The 27,256-nt window shown below is 40.7% G+C and overlaps 1 non-coding gene and 2 pseudogenes across 1 annotated transcript; all 3 read right to left on the bottom strand.

Annotated features, from left to right (window-relative positions):
* Positions 1-11,927: 11,927 nt before the first annotated feature.
* On the bottom strand, positions 11,928-15,038 carry LOC103220236 (transcription factor BTF3 homolog 4 pseudogene; annotated as a pseudogene).
* A 6,730-nt stretch (positions 15,039-21,768) lies between these two features.
* LOC119623703 (U6 spliceosomal RNA) lies at positions 21,769-21,867 on the bottom strand (annotated as a pseudogene).
* Positions 21,868-26,885: 5,018 nt separating this feature from the next.
* LOC119627392 (U6 spliceosomal RNA) lies at positions 26,886-26,989 on the bottom strand. The gene has a single exon (XR_005243591.1). It is a non-coding gene; the product is annotated as a U6 spliceosomal RNA (small nuclear RNA).
* Between the last annotated feature and the right edge of the window lie 267 nt (positions 26,990-27,256).

The raw sequence follows: 27,256 nt of genomic DNA on the forward strand, positions 1-27,256 counted from the left end.
TAGGAAGTGATAGACTCACCCAGAACCAGGTTCCTTGGTGACAAGTATTTTTAAGTACGGATTTGCAAAGCTAATCACATTCATAAGCTAGTCCAGCAGCAGAATGGCAGCATTGTTTATAATAGACAATAAGTGGAAACAACCCACATGTCCACGGACTGAAGAATGAATAAATAAAATGTGGTATATCCATATAATAGGATACTATCTGGCAATACAAAATAATGAAGTACTAATACATGCTACAACATGGATGAAAGCATTATGCTAAGTGAAAGTCATAAAGAACAATATATTGTATTATTCCATTTATGTGAAATGTCCAGATAAGACAGATCTATAGAGACAGAAAGTAGATTAGCCTAGGGCTGGGGAAGTTGGGGGAGAATAGGAGTGATGGTTTAGGGATGTGAAGTTTCTTTTGAGAAAATGAAAATATTCTAAAATGATCATGGTGATGGTTGCAAAACTCTGTGAATACACTAAAAGCCATTGAGTTGTGTACCTTAAATGGCTGAATTGTATGGAATGTGAATTACGTCTCAATAAAGCTTTACAAAAAAGAATGGCACCATTCCCTCATGAAATTTGTTTTAAGTCATCAAGAAATCTAGTCTCTAATAGCCTTTTTAAAAGGGCCCCTTGATCTAATAAAAGATTTTTAAATCACCTAAGAACACAGAAGGCTTATATTTTAATTACCCAACATAGTTTTAAGAGGAAATATACAGAGAGAGAAAGAGAAATTAGGCAGGTTGCTTAACTTTTTTGAGCATCAGTTTCCTGGGTAGTTAATGAGCACACTGGTTTCATTCTCTACTGGACTTCTGCTTTGACCAGTGGACTTGTTCTGTCCTGTACCTCAACTGAGGAGAGGAAAGGTAGAAAGATATGACAGGGAAGAGAGAAGGGGTCCTCCTTTCAGGCCAGTATCAGTTGGTCTTCTCAAACATCCTACTTCCGTGTTCCAAAGTGAACCTTCTCAAATTCACAGTAATATCCCATATGCCTGTGCCTCTGCATATGCTTCCATACCTGTCCAGAATACCCTTTTCTGCTTGCTAGCTAGGCCAACTCCTACTCATCGCTTGGGATTCAAGCGTTACCTCTCTGTGAAGCATTCCTCTACATCAGACTCAGGTGACACTCCTTTTTGTATCTGCATAGTATCAAATCTTCCCTTCATTTCCGCAACTTGCTCTAAATGGCATGTATTTGCCTACAATTAGTTCTCCTTCATTCATCTTTGTGTCCCTGGGTCTAGGGCAGTGCCGTGCAATGGAGGGCACTCTCAGTCAATGGATCAGAGTCTTCCTCGCACCACGATGATTAGTGTAAAATCCTAACAATAGGCAAGAGCTCACAGCAGAGTGACTTCTGAGAACTATTTCATTAACGAATGACCTTGAGGAGCCTTTAGCTAGATTCTTGCTTGCCAGTGATTTTGAAGAATCAAAGGTTTTGCCCAGGACGTTGAGGTCATAAAATAAATAGCTTTCAAGAGAGCTTTTCTCCAAGTAATTTTTTTTTTTTTCAGAGAAAAGCTTAGAGGAATACATAAACATCGTATAATCTTTTATTTCTCAGTCAGCATGTAATGTCATATATCCTTCTCAACACCTAAAGTATTTTTTATTTTTTGTCATGTTGATGGAAATTTTGTAAAAATGTATCTAAGCTTTGTTGAACAGTATATTCTGAACAGAAATTGGTCTCTTAATTGTTTCACTGCATTTGACCTAGTTGTGTGGTGCTTTTAATGTTGTGATAAATTCAGAGGTTCTTAAAAGTGCAAGGGTGCGGCCAGGTGTGGTGGCTCACGCCTGTAATCCCAGCACTTTGGGAGGCCAAGGCAGGTGGATCATGAGGTCAGGAGTTTGAGACCAGTCTGGCCAGTATGGCAAAACCCCATCTCTACTAAAAATACAAATATTAGCCAGGTGTGCTGGCGGGCACCTGTAGTCCCAACTACTTGGGAGGCTGAGGCAGGAGAATCACTTGAACACGGGAGGTGGAAAAAAAAAAGTGCAAGGGTGCATTCACAGTCTCCAGATAACTAAGTTTTGAGTTTTATTTTACTTTGAATTTACTTTGAATAGTTTTCCTATCTTCTTTTGTGGCTGTCAGTATCTCCACCTACCTATAGTCCCCAGTCAAATGTGCTGCTTCTAATTTTCTGGATACTAGGAATACACAGACTGTTAAAACACTCTGAAAGAATTAACAGTCTTTGAGTGAAGTCCTGATAGGCTCTTCAGTGAGTGGAATTGATGGATTTCTGATAGGCCTGGAGTGTCTCTTGGTATAATGTTTTTGCTTGCGTTCAGTCGCCTGGTCTTTATTTAGGTAAGTGTGGTGCTACTCAGTTTATTTAACTAGTTTGCTATGGTGTGATGCAAAAGTTCTGAATGTTAATCGTCACTTACAAAGTATTTCCAGGGTATGACTGTCCTATCATATAGTCAGTCCTTGCATTGGCATTGTTCCTTCTTTAATTCTTCAAACCTAAGCAATAGGCAGTGACTCATTTCCTCTTAAGATGCTACTTGGGCAATATATATAGTGAGACCTTATCTCTAGAAAAAAATTAAAAATTAGCAGAGCGCGTTGGAGCACAGTGGTGGTCCCAGCTAGCATAATGGGAGGATTGCTTGAGCCCAGGAGATGCAGACTGCAGTGAGCCTGAGATGCACCACTGCACTCCAGCCTGGGCGACACAGTGAGTGTCTCAAACAAAACAATACGCTGCTACCAGAAAGATACTAAGCAAATGAAAACCTTATAGAGCTGTGGTCCCCAACCTTTTTAGCACCAGCAACCGGTTTTGTGGAAGACAGTTTTTCCCTGGGCAGGGAGGGGGGATCTTTTCAGGATGAAACTGTTCCATCTCAGATCGAGGTATGATATTCTCATAAGGAGCGCGCAACCTGGATCCCTTGCATGCGCAGTTCATCACAATCGGGTTCCCGCCTGTGAGAATCTAATGCTGCCGCTGATCGGACAGGAGGCAGGGCTCAGGCAGTAATGCTGGCTCGCCGCTCAACTCCTGCTATGCGGCACAGTTCCTAACAGGCCATGGACCAGTACTGGTCTACAGCCCAAGGGCTGGGGACCCCTGTTATAGAGGAGAAAATAAAAATGTGCAGAAAAGGACAAATACTGTAAAATAAACTTTTAGAAGTTGAAAAAAAATTAACTCTCCTATTCTGATCATAAGCCTATTCCCAACCTCTACTATTCAACTATTTACATCTTAGAGACAGACATTAGCAATACCTAGTTGAAAGAGAACCTAGGCAGAACACCTGATGGATCCTTAATAAAATACATAAATATTCCATGTAATGGGCCCTTTCCTCATGGTGAAGATCACAGTTATAACTGATGGGTAGCATGACACAAGAGCTCAAGATGTTCTAATAAAAGAAACACAAACCGGGCATTCTTGGGTATAATAATACCATCTTTAGAACGTGACTTAAATTTTTCACACAGCATTCCTTTTAAGATAAATGAGCAAAAAGATTTCCACATAAAGAACCATTGGTAGTTTTAAGGGTTCTGAAAATAAGCATGAGTTAAAACAATTAAATACTTTGAACCATAGGAAAAGCAAAGATCTGCTTCCATTTCAAAAATACAAATTACAGATTATAATAAACATTACAAGTGAGGATATCTGAAGATATTTTATTTCCTTCTAGTGAATGGTAGTAGGAAGATATTAAGAAATGCATACATTCTTAAGCGACCATATAACTGATGTTCTGCTGTTAAAAAGTTAAAATTCACATGAAACGTTTTAAAAATTTACAATTTGAATGTTATTTCCTAATTTTCAATCAATACGTGCTAATTGATTATTTTCTTAAAATATTAGTTTGAGAAGAGTTCTCAAACTCAATTTTATTTCAACAATTTTTTTAAACTAAAGATCTGTCTTTGGTTTCTTCAACTAAAATAGCGATATAAAATATTCAGTTACATTAGGTTTACTACTTTGCATATTTTGTAAACTATTTTATTTTCTCATCATAAAAATAATACATTTCATTGTCATATTTGGAAAAAAAATCCACAACACATAAAGAAAACACTTAAAAAAGAATAGGCCAGGTGTGGTGGTTCATGCCTGTAATGCCAGCACTTTGGGAGGCCAAAGCAGGTAGATCACCTGAGGTCAGGAGTTCAAGACCAGCCTGGCCAACATGGTGAAACTTCTTCTCTACTAAAAATACAAAACATTAGCTGGTTGTGGTGGCAGGTCCCTGTAGTCCCAGCTACTTGAGAGGCTGACGCAGGAGAATCGCTTGAACCCAGGAGATGGAGGTTGCAGTGAGCCGAGATCACGCCACTACACTCCAGCCTGGGTGACAGAGTGCCTATCTCTATAAAATAATTTTAAAATTAGCCAGATGTGGTGACTCATGTCTATAATCCCAGCTACTCAGGGGGCTGAGGTGGAAGGATAGCTTGAGCCGGAGGGTCAAGCCTGCAGTGAGCCATGATTGTGCCACTGCACTCCAGCCTGAGTGACCCAATGAGACCCTGTCTCTAAAGAAAAACAAAAACAAGCCTGAACATGCCTCTCAGTTTGAATTAAACAATAAATAGAATTCAAATGCATTTTTAGTAATGATATTTATCATATACTAAATGTGTAGTATTGCCAGATTAACAATTTTTTTTTTTTTTTTTTTTAAGACGGACTCTTGTTCCGTCAACCAGGCTGCAGTGGCACGATCTTGGCTCACTGCATCCTCCGCCTCCCAGGCTCAAGTGATTCTCATGCCTCAGCCTCCCAAGTAGCTGGGATAACAGGCATGGGCCACTGTGCCTGGCTAATTTTTGAATTTTTAGTAGGAGACGAGGTTTTGCCATGTTGGCCAGGCTGGTCTCAAATTCCTGGCCTCAAGTGATCTGCCTGCCTTCACCTCCCAAAGTGCTGGGATTACAGGTGTGAGTCACCACACCCAACCCAGGTTAACAATTTTTACAACATCAGAGTCCAAATTCCTATAATCACATATACGATTTGGCTAATAAATCTTATAAAAATATTAAAACAGATTCTCTATGTTTATCACAAAACTGAGGGTCATGAGTTCTAAGTTTGTCAGCGCATTCTCAATTTCTTCACTAATCAATATTTATTGAACCACCATATGTATAAGATAAGCATATTGAGCACAAAAGGTTGTGTCTAAATGAGGCCAAAAGAAATAAAACTACAAACTATATATTATTCAATCAATTAGTTCAGAGGTTGGCAAACTTTTTCTGTAAAAGGCCAGATGGTAAATATTTTAGACTCTGTGAGCCGTAAGGTCTCTGTCACAATGACTCAACTCTGCCATTGTAGCAAGAAGCAACCACACACTATAGGCAAAGAAATAGGCGTGGCTCTATCCTTGTTGAATACACAGGATGCAAAACAAAACAAAACAAAAAACAGGAATGACTTTCTTCCCAGTGAATTAACTGACTACAGATAATTAAATAAACTATCCAACTATATTGTATATAGTTACCTTCTGGAATTGCAGAAATTGTCTACGAGCTCCTTGGAAGCTGAATTTCATTGCTCTGTTGATTCAGATGTAGTTCAAATTGCTTTCATTCTTTCAGCATGTTACCATTGAGAACTTTTCTTCTGGATATAAAACTTTTTGTTTGTTTGTTTCTAGTCTTCTTGAGTTCTAGCAGGAAGCAGAGGGCACATTAAAATGTTTAACTTTAGGCTGGTTCAGACAAAAAAAAAGCGTTTAAGTGAAAAGAAAGTAATGAAGGGATGATTTAGAGAGGCATGAGAAGGTAAGTGAACCAACACGGGGGCAGGGAACCACCCAAGGATGAACAATAGCAGTGAGCACTTCTCACCCCTAGGCCTGAAGGGGCAAGAGGAGGAAACTGTGCTGCCAGAACCCTTAAAGACCTGGAGTCTTGGAAGAGGAGTCACTAAGTAGGAACTGTGTCCATAGAGTGTGGAGCCACTGCCATAATCATGATGCAGAAGAAAGGCAAATAAATATCCCAATCTCTCTGTACTCCTCACTTATATTTCAGGCCAGTGTTTCCCTTCTGGCTGAACCCCCTGGAAGCAAAGAATAAGACACCCCATATGATGGTGTCCATAGAGGTCAACCTTCAGGGCACAGAGGACAGAGTGGGACCAGAAGCCCCAGCAGAAGACTGTGTAGTACAGAGCTGCCTGTGAAAGGTATGGAGAACACCTAGAATCATTTCTGTAGATTTTCTGAAAGTCATATAGGAAGGCAATTATTTCCAATTTAACAGAAGCTTAAGCTTTTGGTAAAATGTCATGAAGAGATAGAGGCAGCTGATAAGTATGTTAACAAACTGCCATAAAATTTATGGCATATAGGTCAACATCTATGATCTATTGCCGCAAGGTATTAATTTTTTTTTTGACAGTGTCTTGCTCTGTCACCCAGGTTGGAGTGTAGTGGCATGATCACAGCTCACTGCAGCCTTGATCTCCCAGGCTTAAGCAATCCTCCTATCTCAACCTCCTGAGTAGCTGGTACTATAGGTGTGTGCCACCATGCCTGGCTAATTTTTTTTTTGAGAGATGGGGTTTCACTATGTTGCTCGGGCTGGTCTTCAACACATAGAGTCAAGTGATTCCTCCTGCCCTTGCCTCCCAAAGTGCTGGGATTACAGGTGTGAGCCACTGTGCCTGGCCAACAATTTTATTTTAACTGACAAATATATAGTATCAGTGTCCTGCAGTGTCTTGCATATAGTATGTGCTCTGTATTAGCAGAATATGTAAATTTGTTGAATTAATTAATTTTCAATCATTATGAAATTAACATAGTGGGCCGGGAAGAGTGGCTCACACTTATAATCCTAGCACGTTGGGACGTGAAGGCGGGATGATTGCTTGAGCCCAAGAACTTGAGACCAGCCTGGGCAACATGGTGAAATCCCCTCTCTATAAAAAGTACAAAAATTAGCCAGGCATGGTGGTGTGCACCTATAGTCCCAGCTACTGGGGACACTGGGGTAAGATGATCACCTGAGTCCAGAAGTTCAAGGCTGCAGTGAGCCGTGATCACACCACTGCACTCCAGCCTGAGCCACAGAGGGAGACCCTGTCTCAAAAAAAAAACAAAGAACAAACAACAACAACAACAAAAACCACAAAGGGGCCAAAAAGTCTCCTAACAAATCTTTTTTTGCTAATCATCAGCTAGATTGCCTATATTTTGCAATACATTCATCATGTGAGGATTTCGACTCTGAATTGGGAAGAAATTATTTGTGTCATGGATCACAAACTCCTACACTCTTTTTACGGAAATTTACTAGTAGACAGACCTCCAAGCTCTGGATTGGATTTATTTTGATCCCAGAAGGCAGCCTACTCTTAGTTTTAGATCTCAACCTCCTCATTCTGTTTAGTGTAAGACATTGCAGTAGTATATCTATTTTATTATGGTAGCTACAAACAGTTTTGATTTAGTCACAATTTTGAATTCCTCAGCTGTCTCAGTCTTTTTTATTTTCGTTTTTATTTACTATAACCCTATCTAACTCATGATGGAGTATTTTTTAACAAGGGTCATAAGGACAATGGCCATATTTTTCCTGCAGTGCAATGTGAAAGCATTTTTCTCTTACTCAATTAGCAAGAGCATATCAAATTACATAGAATTGGCATAACTCAACATGATTTTGCGAAGAGCAAATCCTGCTGAACTAATTTCTTTCTTTCTTTTTTTTTTTTTTTTTTTTTTTTACCAACTGCAACACCTGGCAGATGGTTTAGCAATGATCACCTCTGCAAAACATCAGCTGTGTCTACTTACTGGTATATACATCATGTGTTTTTAAATGTACTGCAGTTTACAAGTCTGAGGTAGAATCATGAGAGGAATACCTTCTTCTGTCACTGTGTGAATGCTAATCTCAGCAAACAGGCATCAATGAGACTGGAATTGGTTATTGAGTATGCCACGTACACACAGACTGTAGATCATCCCTTGTCTCCAGAGAAGCAGGAAAGTAGAATTCCACCTGGCTTAGAAATAGGTGACCTTGTGCAACCAGGATTTCTCTAAATTGTAAGTGACATAATATCTCTGTACTTCTGCACCAAAGAACCTTCATCTTAACTATACTACAAAAAAATCTGGCTGCTAAGAAGCAACAGGGAAATTAAAATTCACCAAAAACATCTATATATTTCAAAAATAATCTTTTAGTCACATCTGATGCTTCCTGAACTTGTGAGGAGCACCATCCACAAGGCTTAGCTGCAATGTCTGTCTAAAATTTTACACAAGGTGTTTTGTTCAGTATGAGAACTCTCCATTTAGTTCCTTTTCTTTGTTCATTCAACAAACACACATTATGAGTATTTACTGCATACTAGGCACTAGAGACATGAAGATGAATAAGACATTTTCTTTTGACACATGAACCCTCAGAGACCTTGTAGTCTGCTAAGGAATACAAACTGATTATTCTAAAACAATTCTATCTGTAATATATGCTATTTGTGGGAGAAACAAGGTTCAACAATGGGGAGTCAAGAAAGTCTCCACAGACAGATGACTTTTGAGCCAGGCCTTGAATGAAAAGTAAGTGTTTAATGGGGAGTGGAAGCACAGGGAATTTCAGGTGGAAGAACCACCAAAGCAAAGCATCATCAAGGTCTAGAAGAGTATATTGTGTTTGGGGAGCCATGAGTAGCTTGGCGTGGCTAAAGAAGCTTCCAAATGTGGACAATGGTGAGAAATGAAAGTTGAAGTCATATTGGGAACAAACCCAAATATCACACTAAAGAATTTGGCCTTTTATCCTGTGGATCATAGAGTACAACTGAGCTTTAAAAAAAAAAAAATCAAGGGAATGATATCAGATTTCTCTTTTAGAAAGGAATTTCTAGCAGCACTATAGTAGGGGGATTGGAAAGAGGTGAGGCTCTAGGCAGAGAAACCAGACAGAAGCTCCTCCTACTAACATTTTATAGTTTCAACCTGTACTGCTTTTGTTTGTCACAAGTTTAATACTGTCTGTTTTGAACTTTGCTGAGACAGGAGGTTTGAACACTACCATCAAGTCAGCAACTTGTTCATGTTGCCCTCTATTGGTAGAAAGGAAAAGAAATTACTATCAAGGGCATTATTTCACATTTCATTTGTTGATGGTATTTCGATTTTCCTGAAATAAGGTTTGTTATGTTTGGTAACATTTAAAAAATACGCTGGCATTATATTACAATTACAGGAATACCTCTGAAATTACACTTTGAGTAGCAAGGGGATAGTGTAAACAGTAACAACCACAGTAGTTCAAAGAGAGAAATAAATATGGTCTAGTATGGAGACCTCTCTCTAAACTTCACTTGCCTCTAATAATATGAATAATCATGTCTTGATTTATCTGCTTAGGATACACATACAGATATATTTTAAGAAAACAAATTAAGACATCATGATTTGAAGTACAGGCACACCTTGGAGTAGTTTCGTTCTAGACCACTGCAATAAAGCGAATATCGCAGTAATGCAGGAGATACAAATTTTTTGGTTTCCCAGTGCACAGGAAATTATGTTTATACTATACTATAGTCTATTAAGTGTGCAGTAGCATTATGTATAAAAAAGATGTATATACATGCATTAAAAATACTCTTGCTAAAAAATGCTAATGATCATCTGAGCCTTCAATAAGCCAAAATTTTTTTGCTGGTGGAGGGTCTTGTCTCGATGTTGCTGGCTCCTAATCAATCAGAATGGTAGTTATTGAAGGTTAGGGTGGCTGTGGTAATTTCTTCAAATAAGACAGTAATGAAGTGTGCTACATTGATTGACTCTTCCTTTCACAAAAGAGCTCTTTGTAGCATGAGCTGCTGCTTGATAGCATTGTACCCACAGTAGAACTTCTTTAAAAATTGAAGTTGATCCTCTCAAAGCTTGCCATTGCTTTATTAATTAATTTAATGGAATATCCTAAGTCCTTGTTGTCATTTCAACAACGTTCGTAGCATCTTCACTTGAGAGTCGATTCCATCTCAAGAAACCACTTTCTTTGCTCATCTATAAGAAGTAACTACTCATTCGTTCAAGTTTTATCATGAGATTGCAGCAGTTCAACTACTTCTTCAGGCTCCATTTCTAGTTCTCTTACCATTTCTATCACAGTTACTTCTTCCCTGAAGTCTTGAATCCCTCAAAATCAACCATGAGGGTTGGAATAAACTTCTTCCAATCTTCTGTTAATGTTAATATTTTGACCTTCTCCCATGAATCATGGATATTCTAAAAGGCATCTAGAATGGTGAACCCTTTCCAGAAGGTATTCAATGTATTTTTTCCAGAACCATCACAGAAATCACTATCTTTGGCAGCTATAGCATTATAAAATGTATTTCTTAATGTGACATAATGAAATATATATTTGGGTTTTTTCCCCCATTTTCTGGCACACAACTCCTAAAATCCTTGGAATCTCCGAAGTGCTGTCTTTTTGTACAGCTGATGTTGAATAATAGCTTCAGGGTGGGAGTGGTCACTGGAAAGACCAAAGCATGATTAGAGGATTGGGACTCTCAACCCCATCCCCCAACCTCTGATGAGGGGATAAGGTGACAAAGGTCAATTGAACACCAATGGCCAATGGTTTAATTAATCATGCCTATGTAACAAAACCTCTTTGAAACCCAAAAGAGCAGGATTTGGAGCACTTCCAGATAGCTGAATATGTGGAGGTTCCTAGAGTATGGTGCACTTAGAGAAGACATGGAACCTCTGTGCTCCTTCACCTATACCTCATTGTATACTTCTCTTCATCTGCATCCTTTGTAATGTCCTTTATAATAAACCAGTAAGTGTATTAATAAATGTTTCCCTGAGTTCTGTGAGCCACTCCAGCAAATCAATTGATCCCGAAGAAGGGTTGTGGGGGACTCCAACTTGAAGACAGAAGTTCACCAGGCCCAGACTTGTGACGTATGTCTGAAGCTTGGGGATTAGTCTTGAGGACTGAACCTTCAACCTGTGGGATCTGATCTGTCTCCAGGTAGTGTCAGATTGGTGTTCACTGCTTGTTGGTGGGGAAAAATCCCCACACACTGAGCCACAGAAGCCTTGTGTGTTGATTGTTGTGGTGTGAAAACAGAGGGAAAAAACACTTTAAGAGTTTTTCTCCAAACAAATAAAAAGATGAAAGTTGAATTATTCCTTGATCTGTGGGCTGCAGAATGGATGTTGTGTTAGCAGGCATGAAAACATTAATCTCCTGTATACCTCCAACAGGGCTCTTAGGTGACCAGGTACATTGTCAGTGAGCAGTGTGATTTTTATTTATTTATTTATTTTAGATGGAGTCTCACTCTGTTGCCCAAACTGGAGTGCAATGGCACGATCTCAGTTCCCTGCAACCTCTGCCTCCTCGGTTCAAGTGATTCTCCCGCCTCAGCCTCCTGAGTGCCTGGGATTACCCACACATGCACCACCATACCCGGCTGATTTTTGTGTTTTTAGTAGAGATGGGGTTTTACCATGTTGGTCAGGCTGGTCTCGAACTCCCGACCTCGTGATCCGCCCGCCTCGGCCTCCCAAAGTGCTGGGATTACAGGTGTGAGCCACTGCACTGGGCCCTAGCAATGTTATTTTGAAAGGAATCTTTTTTCTCCTGAGCAGCAGGTCTCAACAGTGGGCTTAAAATATTCAGTAAACCATGCTATAAACATATGTACTGTCAGGCAGGCTTCGCTGCTCCTTTAATAGAGCACAGGCAGAGTAGATTTAGCATAATTCTTTTTTTTTTTTTTAACTAGGCAAAGAACTTTATTAACCTTGGTTTCAAACTTGATTCCCAGACTTCTTTGGCTTAATTAGCTGCAAAGAATGAATTGCGTATAAGCAAAAACTGAAAAGAGCTGCGGTGTCCAAGGGGCTTGGGCTTAAAAATACTAGAGATCTAGATTTTATCAGATCCATAAACAAAAATTTCTTAAAAAGCAGTCATAATATAAAATAGCAGCTCCCAGTAACTTCAAGTTTTATCTTCAGAAGTTGACTCAATTCAGTTTGCCTCATTCTTGGAAGCCTCATCTAAATTCTCCACAATATCTGCAACTTCATCATCATCCTCCTCTCCAGTAGCAAGTGGTGCTTTTCCATCCACAGATTGTTTGGGCAGAGCTTCAGTCAGTCTCCTTAAACTAGTCAGACTGCCTGCACTAAGCTCGTTTAAGATGCTGGGTAGCGTTTCTGTCAGCTGCTTTGTCTCAGCATGGCTTGTAATGAATGGTGAAAGTGTTCACTGCCAGAGATGCCTGAACCTTAGGGTGGTTAAAGTGGTCACTGTTTCTTGGTTTATAAACATATTCGACTCTTCAATACCGGAGATACTGTTTACCCCTAACTTCTTTAAGGAGAACTGAAGTTTTTTAACATCCACTGCGGCTGCTCTATGAACCACCGTCTTTCTGCGAGAAGTTCCTTTCCCACCAATGCGCACTTGTGCCTGCAGTTTGTGAGTTTTTCCTGGTTCATGATTGTTTCATCTTGTCGGAGCGGATAAGGGGCTGCCTGGGGGACTAGGGTACGTGCTCAGCGGGTCTTGGGTGGACCAGCTGAGATTAGGCGCACACACCAATTTAGCGTAATTCTTAAGGCCTTAAAATTTTTGGAATGCTAAATGAGCATCGGCTTCAAGTTAAAGTCACTAGCTGCATTAGCCCCTTCCAGGAAAATCAGTCTGTTCTTTGAAGCTAGACATTGACTTCTCTCTAGCTATGAAAGTCCTAGAAGGCATCTTCCTCTCATAGAAGGCTGTTTCATATACATTAAAAATCTGTTGTTTAGTGTAGCCACCTTGATCAATAATCTTAGCTAGGTCTTCTGGATAATTTGCTGCAGCTTCTGTATTAACACTTGCTGTTCACCTTGCACTTTTATGTTATGGAGACAGCTTCTTCATGAAATTTCATGAACCAACCTTCACTAGCTTCCACCTTTTCTTCTGCAGTATCCTTACCTGTCTCAGCTTCACAGAACTGAAGAGAGTTAGGGCCTTGCTAACTCTCTTCCCTTAGGTTAAGGGAATGATGTGACTGGTTTGATCTATCCAGACCACTAAAACTTTCTCCATATTGGCAACAGCCTTTCTCACTTTCTCACATTCTCACTTTCTTATTTGCGTGTTAATTTCTTTCAAAAACATTTCTTAGACGGTACAGTGGCTCACGCCTGTAATCCCAGCACCTTGGGAGGCGAAGGTGGGCACATTGCTTGAGCCCGGGAGCTTTTGACCACCTTGAGCAACACGCAGAGGCCCAGCCTCTACGAAAAATTAAAAAATTAGCCAGGCATGGTGGCTCATGTCTGTGGTCCTAACTACTTGGGGTAGGCCAAAGTAGGAAGATGGCTTGAGCTCCAGAGGTCAAGGCTACAGTCAGCCATGATCATGCCACTGCATTTCAGCCTGGGTGACAGAGCAATACCCTGTCTCAAAAAAAAAAAAAAAGAAAAGAAAGAAAAAAGAAAAGAACTTTTCCTTTTCATTCACAACTTGACTGTTTGGCACAAGAGGCTAGCTTTTGGCCTATCTTGGCTTTTAACATGCTTTGAGAAAATGACAACTAACATTAATCTTAGTCGTAAAATTAATCATTCCTGGCTTTTGATTTAAAGTGAGAGACATCCAACTCTTTCTTTCAGTTGAATACTCAGAGGCTGTTGTAGGGTTATTAAATAGACTAATTTTAATATTGTTGTCTCACAGGAAGGCTGGAGGAGACAGAGAGAGAGAGAGAAGGGAGAATAGACAGTTGGTGGGACAGTCAGAACACACACAACCTTTATTGACTAAATTCACCATGTTATATGGATGTGGTTTGTGGTGCCCCAAAACAATTAAAATAGTAACATCAAAGATCAGTGATCAAAGCCAGCCATGGTGACATGTGCCTACAGTCCCACCTACTTAGGAGGCTGAGGCAGAAGGATCACTTGAGGCCAAGAGTTTGATGCCTTGGCCTCCCAAAGTGCTGGAATTACAGGCACAAGTCACCACGCCAAGCCTGAAGAGTTTATTTTGTATTAAATAACTTAAATGTATTATTATAAACCTTCCCACAAATAAAACCTCGGTCCCACATGGTTTCACTGGTAAGTTCTTCCAAACATTTAAGGAAGAAATAATACCAAGCTTACATATATTTTGTAGAAAGAATAATAGTACCCCAAAGGTATACATCTCCCAATCCCTGAAAACTGAATATGTTACCTTCCAAGGGGAAAAAGACTTTGCAGATGTGACTACATTAAAGATCCTGAGATGGAAAGAGTATCCTGGATTATCCAGGTGGGCTCAGTGCAATCACAAGGGCCCTTATAAAAGGAGATAAATGTGTCAGTTAGAGAGTGAGAGAAATTTGAAGATGTTATACTGTCAACTCGGAAGATAGAAGATCTTCAAAGGGATCAGGAACCTTGAAATATAGATAGCTTCTAGAAGTAGAAGCTGGAAAAGGCAAGGAAACAGATTTTCCCTCAGAACCTCCAGAAGGAATACAGCCTGCTAGCCTATTTTGGACTTCTGATCCCCAGAACTGAAAGATAATATATTTGCATTGTTTCAAGCTATTAAGTTTGTGGTAATTTGCTACGGCAGCAATAGGAAACTAATACTGGTGGCAGCAGCAGCCCATCTAGAGTGGCTGCTGCCATGATGGCTGCAGGAGGGAGGCACTGCCCAGCCTCCCTGGGTGCCGCTGCAGCTGCTCTGGTGCAGTTCCAGACTCCAGCATCTCTGTGGTCTTGAGTGCCCAGGAAGACCTCCCTTCCCCCTGCAGGCTCAGAAGAGGTTGCTCTCATTGCCTGGTTTCTCCTGCTGTCAGTGCCTGCTCCCATCTCGGAGGTGTGGCTGGGACTGCACACTCCATGGAGCTGGCGGGAGCCAGGGACAAACAGGAGCCTCACCCCTTCTGAGTTAGCGAGGCAAGATCTCCCTGGGTGCAGCTGCAGCTGCCCAAGCCTGGTTTCGGACCTGGGCATCTCTGTGCTCTTGGGGGCCCAGGAAGGCACCCCACAGGATCGAAGTGCCTGCTCCCATTGCCTGGCCTCTCCTTGTTCCCAGTACCCGCTGCAATTGTGGAGCAAGGTTGGGGCCAAGTCCAGGAACTGTCACAGTCCAGCCAGGTGGGCACGTGCTTGGGGAAGCCCTGACATGCCAGCCCCCTGCTGCCTCAGTCCCTTCCAGACTTTGGGCACCCATGAGTGCAGGAGGGAAGCCGAGGGGAGGCTGAGGGCAGCTCAGCATTGGCTTGCAGGTGTCCCTTGGCATGAATAGCCTGTGAAACATGAACAGCAGAGGGAGGCAGAGAGGCTCCTGGGAAGAAGGGAGCAGGAACCTGGTGGAGCCCCATCTTTAGGCAGGGGAAGGCCTGAAAGCTGGGGGCTGGGCTGCCAGTCCTGTGTACTGGAGGCAGAACTCATGGCACCTTTTCCTGGGCTCACCCATGGCTGCCCGTGGACCAATCAGCATGCATTTTGCCCCTCTGAAGACCATAAAAACCCCTAGACTCAACAACAGCAGGGCAGACAGTGGGAAAACCAGCTGCAGAGAGGAGCTACCTTCTCCAAGGCCTCCTCTCCACTGAGAGCTGCAGACAATGGGATGACCAGCTACAGAGAGGAGCCACCCTCTCTGCTAAGGGCTGAATGTTTGTCAGGACAACCTGCCTGCAGACAGGAGTCACCCACTACAGGTCTCCTCTGAGCTGTTCTAATACTCAATAAAGCTCCTCTTCATCTTGCTCACCTTTCACTTGTCTGTGTTCCTCATTCTTCCTGGACACAGGACAATAACTTGGGCAAAGGTGCCACCGACTGCAGAGATTTCTGGCCAGAAAAGCAATACCCCAAAGATCCTGTGACAATATAGTATATATTTTCAAAGAATAAAAAAAGAGAAAACATTTTATAACTCTTTATGTAAAGCTAATATAACCTTGATTTTTCTTCCTTCTTTCTTTCTTTCTTTTTCTTTCCCTTCCTTCCTTCCTTCCTTCCTTCCTTCCTTCCTTTCTTCTCTCTCTCTCTTTCTTTCTTTCTTTCTTTCTTTCTTTCTTTCTTTCTTTCTTTCTTTCTTTCTTTCTTTCTTTCTTTCTTTCTTTCTTTCTTTCTTTCTTTCTTTCTTTCTTTCTTTCTTTCTTTCTTTCTTTCTTTCTTTCTTTCTTTCTTTCTTTCTTTCTTTCTTTCTTTCTTTCTTTCATTCATTCATTCAAGTTTTTTCCATTGCCCAGGCTGGAATGCAGTGGTGTAATCACTGTGCACTATAGCCTTGACCTCTCGGGCTCAAGCAAGCCTCCCACCTCAGCCTCCTGACTAACTTGGACCACAGGCGTGCACCATCATGCCTGGCTAATTTGTTTTTAAATTTTTCTTGATTTAGCGATGGGGTCTTGCTATGTTGCCCAAGCTGCTCTCAAGCTCCTGGGCTCAAGCAATCCTCCCCGCTCAGCTTCCCAAAGTACTGGGATTACAGGCATGAACCACCATGCCCAGCCAAGAGCTGGATTTTACATAATATAATGCCAAATGGTTCCAATTTGATCTATTTTTTGAAACGAAATAGTTTTTTACTTTTCAGTTTGTAAATTTTCAAACATACGTAAAAGTAGATAAAATAGTATAATAAACCCATGACTTCGGTTTAACAGTGGTTACTATTTTGCTGATTTTGCTTTATCTATTTACACCTCCCTCCCCCACTTTTTGTCTCCTTTTGCTGATGTACTTTATTTTTATTTTTTTATTTTTTTAAGACAGAGTCTCACTCTGTTGCCCAGGCTGAAGTGCAGTGGTGCAATCTTTGCTCACTGCAACCTCTGTCTCTTGGATTTAATCAATTCATGTGCTTCAGCCTCCCAAGTAGCTGGGATTACAGGCATGGGCCACCACATCCAGCTAATTTTTGTATTTTCAGTAGAGATGGGGTTTTGCCATGTTGGCCAAGCTGGTCTTGAACTCCTGGCTTCAAGTGATCATCCTGCCTTGACCTCCCAAAATGTTGATGTTACAGGCGTGAGCCCTAGCACCTGGCCTTGCTGATGTACCTTAAAGCAAACCTCAGACATGCCATTTCAGCCACAAATACTTCCAATATGCATCTCTAATGCAAAAGGACTTTTTTCATAGAAACTTTTGAAATCTTCAAAAGTGATGTTTAAATGTGTCTGAATGATTCATCAATAAGCGTTTTAAAAAAGAAGAAAATAGGCCAGGTGTAGTGGCTCACACCTGTAATCCCAGCACTTTCAGAGGCCAAGGCAGGTGGATCACCTGAAGTCAGAAGTTCAAAACCAACCTAGCCGGCTGGTAAAACCTCATCTCTACAAAAATACAAAAATTAGCTGGGCGTGGTGGCGGGCACCTGTAATCCCAGCTACTCGGGAGGCAGATGTTGCAGTGAGCCGAGATTGCACCACTTCACTCCAGCCTGGGTGAGAGAGCGAGACTCCATCTCAAAAAAAAAAAAAGTAAACGTGGAGAAAGTCAGTTGGTCAATCCAGTTGAAAGGTATACAGGTGTTCCTTTGTACTATTCATGTAATTTTTCTACAGAAATTTTTCAATGAAAAATTGTTTATTCAACAAGTGTTTTCCTTTAGCACTTTCAGTTCATCAGTACCTAGTTAGCAATTCTTTTTTCTTTTTTTTTTTTTTTTTTTGAGACTGAGTTTCGCTCTTGTTCCCCAGCCTGGAGTGTAATGACAGGATCTTGGTTCACTGCAATTCTGCCTCCCAGGTTCAAGCGATTCTCCTGCCTTAGCCTCCCCAGTAGCCGGGATTACAAGTGTGTGCCACCACACCCAGCTAATTTTGTATTTTTAGAAGCGATGGGGTTTCATCATGTTGGCCAGGCTGCTCTTGAGCTCCTGACCTCAAGTGGTCTGCCCGCCTCAGCCTCCCAAAGTGCTGTGTACAGGCGTGAGCCACCGCACCTGGCCAGCAATTCTTTACATAAATAATCACAATTTTTTATAATTGGTTTTTTGTTGTTTGATGGAGTCTCGCTCTCTCACCCAGGCTAGAGTGCAGTGTTGCAATCTTGGCTCACCGTAACCTCTGCCTCCCAGGTTCAAGTGATTCTCCAGCCTCAGCCTCCCGAGTAGCTGGGACTATAGGCATCCGCCACCAGGCTCAGCTACTTTTTTTTTTTTTTTTTTTTTTTTAGTAGAGACGAGGTTTCACCAAGTTGGCCAGGCGGGTTTAGAACTCCTTACCTCAAGTGATCCACCCGCCTCAACCTACCAAAGTCCTAGGATTACAGGCATGAGCCGCCGCACCCTGCTTCAAATTAGTTTTGAAAATATAACTGATGTGAGCTCTGCCTCTTGAGAGCTGGCATGAGCCTTGAAGGAAATGTATTACAAGGATTCAAATGTGTCTTGTGGAATCCCACGGCAGAAGTCCTCAGAAAGAGCATGAGATAAGAAAATGGTTATCCACTAGGTTCCCAGGAAGTGCCTTCTCATATCCTGCCCCTGCTTCTCTGGTCTCATTTCTCTGCCTTGCAACTGTCTCTACTTTTCAATTCATACATCAGGTTACAGCTGTATCTCAGCTTTGAAGTTTTAAAATTTCTTTCACTCAGGAGAATAGCTCAGTCTGAATAAGAATATTATGGTCCCAGTTTCAAATTCCTGGTAGAAAGAATCTGATGTCCCAGTTTGGGTCAGATGTCCACACGTGGTCTGATTATCTGTGACCAAGGAATGATATCATATAGTAGAGATATGGTTGTCTGGAGCCTCTTTAAGGAGGAGGAAGCAAGCTAGGTCTTTGTGAGATAAGCCAACACCCAAAAAGGAGCTAATACAGTTGTTGAGTGGAAACACAAAAGAGTCATGTATAATGCAATTCCATTTCTGTAAAACAAATCAAAACAAAGCTCTATCTATATACAAATGTGTCTATTGCTAATATATATATTAGAAGAGTCTGGAAAGACTTGTAAACAGGAATATATATATTAATATATATTTTTAAAGTTTTCATCATGAAATAATTTTAGACTTACAAATGAATAGCAAAAATAGTACAAAGAATTCTTGTATACTCTTCACCCAACTTCCTCAAATGTTTAATCTTACATAATTGAGTAAAATGATCAAAATCAAGAAAATAACACTAGTAAATGCCACTAATTCATCTATGAACTGCATATAAATTTTGTCAACTGGCCTTATGTGCCCCTTTTCCTGGATCAGGATGCTATTAAAGATCACACAATGCATTTATTTATCTTCTTACTCTTTAATCTGGGATAGTTTCTTAATCTTTCTTTATCTTTTCTGACCTTCACAATTCTGAAGAGTGTGTGCCAATAGTTTTGTAGAGTGTCCTTCACTTTGGGTTTGTCTGATGTTTCTTTTTGATTAAAATCAGGTTATATATGTTGGCCTCATGGCTGCAATATTAACTTAGATACTTGATTAAGGTAGCGTCTGCCAGACTTCTCTACCGTAACATTATTTTTCCCTGTGTCATTTAATAAATGTCTTCTGGGGAGATACTGTGACACTATATAAAAAATCCCATTTCTCCTTTTAGCCCACCAGTTTTAGCATTTGTGAATGAGTCTCGCCTGAAACAATTTTTACTCTAGTGTCTGGCAAATGGTAATTTTGTTTCCATCACTTCTTCATCATTTATTACTTGGAATTCTACTGTAAAGAACAACTTCCTCCACTCCCCCAATGATTTATTTGTTCACTTGTTATCACTCTGGACATATGGATATTTGTTTTATTCCATGAGTTACAACCTATTACTATCATTATTTATTTTGTTGCTTAAATTGTCCCTGATTTGTCTTGGGATCTGCTTCAAGTTGGCTCCTATGTTTTTTCAACATGCCCCATCATTTTTTCAGTATTTACTTTTTGGCATCATGACATGTTCCAGGCAGATCTTGGTTTTTCTCTATTCCAGTCCTGGAACCAGACATTTCTTCCAAAATTCTGGTTTTTATTTTCTTTTCTTCTCTTTTTCGAGATAGAGTCTTGCTCTGCTGCACAGGCTGGAGTTCAGTGACGCGATCTGGGCTCACTACAATCTCCACCTCCCGGGATGAAGCGATTCTTGTGCCTCAGCCTCCAAAGTAGCTGGGACTAAAGATGTGCACAACCACAACCGGCTATTGTCTGGTATTTTTAGTAGAGATGAGGTTTTGCCATGTTGCCAAGACTGGTCTCGAACTCCGGAGCTCAAGTGATCCTCCCACCTTGACCTCCCAAAATGCTAGGATTATAGGTGTGAGCCAATGCCCCTGGCTGTCCTATTTCCTTTTCTCTTTTTTCTTTTGTAAAATTGCATATATAAAACAAGATCTGGCATCAAGCATGTTCATTGCTACTGATATTCCAATACCTGGAGGTAGGTAATATTTTTATCTGCATTTCATAGAAAAAAAATGTGAGGCATGAAGAGGTTAATGCGTCTATTAGGTGCTAGAGCCAATATTTGGACCCAAGCAGTCTGACTTGAGAATTCATGTTTTTGTTTTTGTTTTTTCGAGACAGAGTCTCCCTCTGTCGCCCAGGCTGGGGTGCAATGGCATGACCTCAGCTCACTGCAACCTCCGACTCCCAGGTTCAAATGATTCTCCCTGCCTCAGCCTCCCGAGTAGCTGAGATTACAGGTGTGCACCACCACGCCCAGCTAAATTTTGTATTTTTAGTAAAGACAGAGTTTCGCCATGTTAGCCAGGCTTGTCTTGAACTCCTGACCTCAGGTGATCTGCTCGCCTTGGCCTCCCAAATTGCTGGGATTACAGGTGTGAGCCACCATGCCCAGCCTCTTAAAAGCTTTTTAGTAACTGAGATAAGTAGAAAAATCATGGTGTCCACATTGCATGTGGTCACTACTTGACCTGGCACTTTATATCTGACAGACACTATGTGGAGTGAGCTATTACCAGCAATCTGTTCATGCTACCCTCCAGTAGGCACAGCACACAGGCTATGTTCCAACTAGGCCATAGGTCTCCTCAAGAGCTAAACACTACATATGACATTTGTTGAATCATTTTACTGTCCACAAGATAAGATATAATCAGAGGTATCATTCATCTGGAAAATCTCTGAGCTTCTTACCTATAGGTGGTGATTAAATGTGTAAACAAGCTGTTTTTCCTAGTCCCAAATTCACCCGATTATAATTAAGGAAATTCGTTTCGGTTGCAATATTCACTGCTATAGCATATTGGTGGCTTTTTCTGAATCAGTGTTAGCCTACATTTGCTTATAAAAATTTTCAGGTTTCCATTTTAGTGGTATTGCTTGAGGAAAAAAATCCAGAAAACTCTGATGCCAGCTATTCTACACAGTTTCATCTACTGAAAAATATAAAGTGGATCAAAGTTTATATATTACAAAATCTTAATGCATGGAAAGCTTGAATATTTCTTGTTTTTCATAACATCCAATTTAACACACATAAGCCAAATATTCCAAGTATAGAAAGGTAGGAAAAAGAGAACAGGAAGGGCAGACGGGGCTGTGGCAACTACAGTTTTGGGCAGTTTGGTAACACCGCTTCTTCTGTTGCTGCTTTAATAAGGTATATTTGACAAACTTGAATTGTATATATTTAAGGTCTACAACTTGATGTTTTGATACATGTGTGCATTGTGGAATAATCACCACAATCAAGCTAATTAGCCATCACCTGACATAGTTATGTTTTTGTGTGTGTACATGATGAGAACACTTCAGATAAAATATATGGACTGCTTTGCAAATTTTCATGACATCCTTGTGCAAGGGCCTTGCTAATCTTCTCTGCATTGTTCCTATTTTATTTTATTTATTTATTTATTTGTTTTTAATTTAATTTTATTTTTGAGACAAGGTCTTGCTTTGTCGCCCAGGCTGGAGTGCAGTGGCATGATCTTGGCTCACTGTAACCTCTTCCTCCTGGGTTCAAGCGATTCTCCTGCCTCGGTCTCCTGAGTAGCTGGGATCACACGCACGCACCACGATGCCCAGCTAATTTTTGTATTTTTAGTAGAGACAGGGTTTTGCCATGTTGGCCAGGCTAGTCTTGAACTCCTGACCTCAGGTGGTCCGCCTGCCTCGGCCTCCCAAAGTGCTGGGATTACAGGCGTGAGCCGTGGCGCCCAGCCTAGAATTCATGTTCTTGACCACTATGCGTATCTTATTAATAAAACCAAGGAAGCTAGCACAGTAGAAACCAATCTTACCCATATATAAATGCAGTTTTCTAACTAGAGATATTAAAGAATTAAATGTAATACATAAGCAGAAAATGCATAAAAAAGAATTAAATGTAAAATCTCAAATAATAAAAAGAAGGAGAAACTGTAAGTGAATATTCAGTCAATCTCAGGCTGAGAGAAAACTCTGTGAGAATACAGTTGTGCACTCCCCAGCTGCATCACTCACTTTAGCATATGCCCCCGACTTTAGCTGTGGCAGGAACCAGTTAAAAAAGGAAGTTGGCACTATGTGCATTTTTTTCTCAGGAATCACTCCTGGCTTGTCTGACTGTTTGAACTCTCTTTGCATTGCCTTCTCTGTCAGAATGATTAACTTTGAATTAGAGCTTCCTCTTTTTATTTATTTATTGCCCTGTCTGAATTTGGCATCCTGACCCTGGACTATTGGTCTCGGCATTACTGACCCAGAAACCCATAGGAAACTGACCTGGTAATGATTCTCTTGGCCCCATTCACCACAGCCTCAGGCCCACTTCCAGCCCAGGGACTCAGGGCCCCCCATCTGCCTGAGGCAGGAGTATGTGGTCAAAAAAAGAATAGAAAACACACATCCAAGCAAACATAGGAAAAGATGGACAGGCTTGACTAAACGGTAAAGTGTAAAATGATTATTCTTCAAGATAACATACAATTCTATGATTCTATACACACATATGTCCATGCATGCATATGATAATTGACTTCTCAACTACTAGTACTATTTGCTCAATACTACTCATTTTTCCATAAATTTATGTTTTGAAAAATGTCAAACTTACAGGAAACTTTAAATAATAGTACAATGAGGCAAGGTGCAGTTGTTCACACCTGTAATCCCAGCACTTTAGGAGGCCCAGGTGGGAGGATAACTTGAGCTCAGGTGTTTGAGATCAGCCTAGACAACATAAGGAGACTGTCTCTACAAAAAATACAAAAATTAGCTGGGTGTGGTGGCAAATACCTATAGTCCCAGGTACTCAGGAGGCTGAGGGGGGAGGATTGCTTGAGCCCAGGAGGTTGAGGCTGCAGTGAACCATCATTGTGCCACTGCACTCTAGCCTGGGTGACTGCAAGACCCTGTCTCAAAAAAAATAAAATAAAATAAAAATTAAAAAGAAGAAGAAAAATAAATAGTACAATGGACACCTTTACATTCTTTACCAAGATTCAACAATCAAGAATTGACTTTTCCCATCGGATTTTAATATTTATTGTTTCTTCCCAAAAATTCATGTGTATTTTGCATCTTGTCACAGGCCATATTTCAGGGGTGCCATAACCACTCCTAGTTTGGTGTTTTTTTAGAAAGACTCAGAAGGCTCAATATCAGGTTATATTCATGGCTAAGACTTATTACAGCAAAAAGCAGACAGCAAAAATTGCAGAAAGAAGATAAGCATTGGGTAAAATCCAGAGAGGTCAGATACACACTTCCGAGTTTTTTCCAGCCAGTGCCACACAAGACATGCTTTCCTTCTAGCAGAATCTCTCTACCCAATGCAAGTCTCAGGGCCCAAGGCTTTTATGGAGGTCTGGTCACATGAGTACATTCTGCTACATGACCATCCTTGACAACTGAAACTCAGGGCTCTAATAATGAAACCTGGCATGCATGATCAGTCTTGATGTCTGCGCAAAGCAATTCTGACAAGCTAGTAGGACATGGTTCATTGCTTTAGGTGCATACAACAAAATAATCAACATTAGCATAAAGAGCCTTCCAAGGGCCACATACCTAGGGTTGACCAACAGTAAATCATGGGTCCAGGTTTCCTTGGAGATATGCAAGGACAGAGCAACCAGAATTGCTGTGTAAACCTCTCATATGATACCTTTGGTTTGTTACATCCCTGCCATTTGAATTGCCTTTTCCAGAAGCCTAGTTCAAATTCCACATTCTCTCCAGCACCTGCCCAAGGCCCTTCCTGGAGAAGCTACTTCCTAAACATATGCTCAGTGAAGGAACCTTGAGTGATGTCTTCACAGACCTATTCAACCCAGGGATTTCTTCCTTTTCAGTGAATTTTCCCCTTATTTTATAATTAGTCATATAATGCCTAGGAATACTCTTGTGTTATTATCTGATATTGCCATTTAATTTTTCAAGTTTATATTTTCTCCTTAACCACAGGCTAAACAACAATCATCTTTTAGGTCACTTTGTATATATTTTGCTGCTCCTAGAACAAAATATAACACTTAATAAATACTTATTGATGCTAATTGATAACTGGTTCAAAAACTACCCTCCTACAACTTAGTCTTTAATATATAAATAATAAAGAGCTGGGCACGGTGCCTCACACCTGTAATCCCAGCACTTTGGGAGGCTGAGGCGGGAGGATTGCTTGAGGCCAGTAATTTGAGACCTGCCTGGGCAACACGGTGAAACCTTGTTTCTACTAAAAATACAACAATTAGCCGGTCGTGGTGGTGGGTGCCTATAATCCCAGCTACTTGAGGGACTGAGGCAGGAGGATCACTTGAGCCTTGGAAGTCGAGGCTACAGTGAGCTGAGATCATGCCACTGCACTCCAGCCTGGGTAACAAAGTGAGACTCAGTCTCAAAAAAAAAAAAAAAAAAAAAAAAAAAAAAAAAGTGGTAAAGAAAATGAGGCTGTTTTAACCCAGCTAACATCTAGGTTTGACCATTGGGTGAAAGGAGTCATTGCAACAGTGGTGGTCTACTAAGTTGATTTATTGCTGCAAGAGAAGCCTGTACATCAGGTACTTCTCCATGCTCAAGTCCCTTGCTTGGGCAGTTCTACAAGGCATCAGGAGAGTGCTTGTAACTAATTAGAATGGTGCCTCTCAATCTGTAGCATGCACTGGGAGCACCTGGAGGGCTTGTAGGACACAGATTTCTGGCCCAGCTCCCAGAGTTTCTGATTCAGTAGGTCTGGGGTGGGGCCAAATAACTTGCATTTTTAACAAGCTCCCAGGTGATACTGATTCTGCTGATCCCATAGCATACTTTGAGTCACAAGGTCCTAGTATATCATTCACACACACTCAACAGTGTATGTTTTCAGTACTCTAAGTGCAATTCTTAGTGATCGGCTAGGCCATAGTAGAATTTTGACTTTATTACACACTGTTCCACCTTTATATGTCTTGTCTACTTACACACAGCCACTATTTTTCATCTAAGAATAGTATTTTTTTTTTTTTTTTTTTGCTATAATGGCACTCCTCTTCAGAATATATTCAATGATGGAATTTCATGCCAGAAAATTGTTGTGTATCAATTATTATAACAGTTTCTGTTATAAAGAATTAAAATTGCAAAGGATACTATCTGTCCATTTTAAAATCCACACTGCTATAAATTAGTCATCATAATGTAATGGTCAAGTATCATACCACAACTTACTATTGTCTGATAGTGTTCTTGAAACTTGTTCTCTTTTTTCCTCTTTGAAGCTTTTTTTTTTTTTTTTTTTGGAGACAGATTTCGCTCTTTTGCCCAGGCTGAGAGTTAAGTGGTGTGATCTTGGCTCGCCTGCAACCTCCACCCCCTGGGTTCAAGAGATTCTTCTGCCTGCAATCATGCCCATCTAATTTTTGTATTTTTGGTAGAGACAGCGTTTCGCCATGTTGGCCAGGCTTGTCTTGAACTCCTGACCTCAGGTGATCTGCTCGCCTTGGCCTCCCAAATTGCTGGGATTACAGTTGTGAGCCACCATGCCCAGCCTCTTAAAAGCTTTTTAATAACTGAGAGAAATGGAAAAATCATGGTGTCCACATTGCATGTGGTCACTACTTGACCTGGCACTTTATATCTGACAGACACTATGTGGAGTGAGCTATTACCAGCAATCTGTTCATGCTACCCTCCAGTAGGCACAGCACACAGGCTATGTTCCAACTAGGCCATAGGTCTCCTCAAGAGCTAAACACTACATATGGCATTTGTTGAATCATTTTACTGTCCCCAAGACAGAGATATATTTATCAGGGGCATCATTCACCTGGAAAATCTCTGAGCTTCTTACCTATAGGTGGTGATTAAATGTGTAAACAAGCTGTTTTTCCTAGTCCCAAATTCACCCGATTATAATTAAGGAAATTCATTTTGGTTGCAATATTCACTACTATAGCATATTGGTGGCTTTTTCTGAATCAATGTTAGCCTACATTTGCTTATAAAAATCTTCAGGTTTCCATTTTAGTGGTATCGCTTGAGGAAAAAAAATCCAGAAAATTCTGATGCCAGCTTTTCTACATGGTTCCATCCACTGAAAAATATAAAGTGGATCAAAGTTTATATATTACAAAATCTTAATGCATGGAAAGCTTGAATATTTCTTGTTTTTCATAACATCCAATTTAACACACATAAGTGAAAGATCCCAAGTATAGAAAGGCAGGAAAAAGAGAACAGGAAGGGCAGACGGGGCTGTGGCAACTATAGTATTGGGCAGTTTGGTAACACCGCTTCTTCTGTTGCTGCTTTAATAAGGTATAATTGACAAATTTGAATTGTATATATTTAAGGTGTACAACTTGATGTTTTGATACATGTGTGCATTGTGGAATAATCACAATCAAGCTAATTAACCATCACCTGACATAGTTATGTTTGTGTGTGTGTATGTGATGAGAACATTTCAGATAAAATATATGGACTGCTTTGCAAATTTTCATGACATCCTTGTGCAAGGGCCTTGGTAATCGTCTCTGCATTGTTCCTATTTTATTTGTTTATTTCAGACAAAGTCTCGCTTTGTCACCCAGCCTGGAGTGCAGTAGTGCAATCTTGGCTCACCGCAACCTCTTCCTCCTGGGTTCAAGTGATTCTCCTGCCTCAGTCTCCCGAGTAGCTGGGATAACAGGTGCACACCACCACACCCAGCTAATTTTTGTATTTTTAGTAGAAACGGGGTTTCACCATGTTGGCCAGTCTGGTCTCAAACTCCTGACCTCAGGTGATCTACCCGCCTCAGCCTCCCACAGTGCCGGGATTACAGTCGTGAGCCACCACATCC

The sequence above is a fragment of the Chlorocebus sabaeus genome, chromosome 14 (genome assembly GCF_047675955.1).
Source record: "Chlorocebus sabaeus isolate Y175 chromosome 14, mChlSab1.0.hap1, whole genome shotgun sequence".
Classification (NCBI taxonomy): Eukaryota; Metazoa; Chordata; class Mammalia; order Primates; family Cercopithecidae; genus Chlorocebus; species Chlorocebus sabaeus.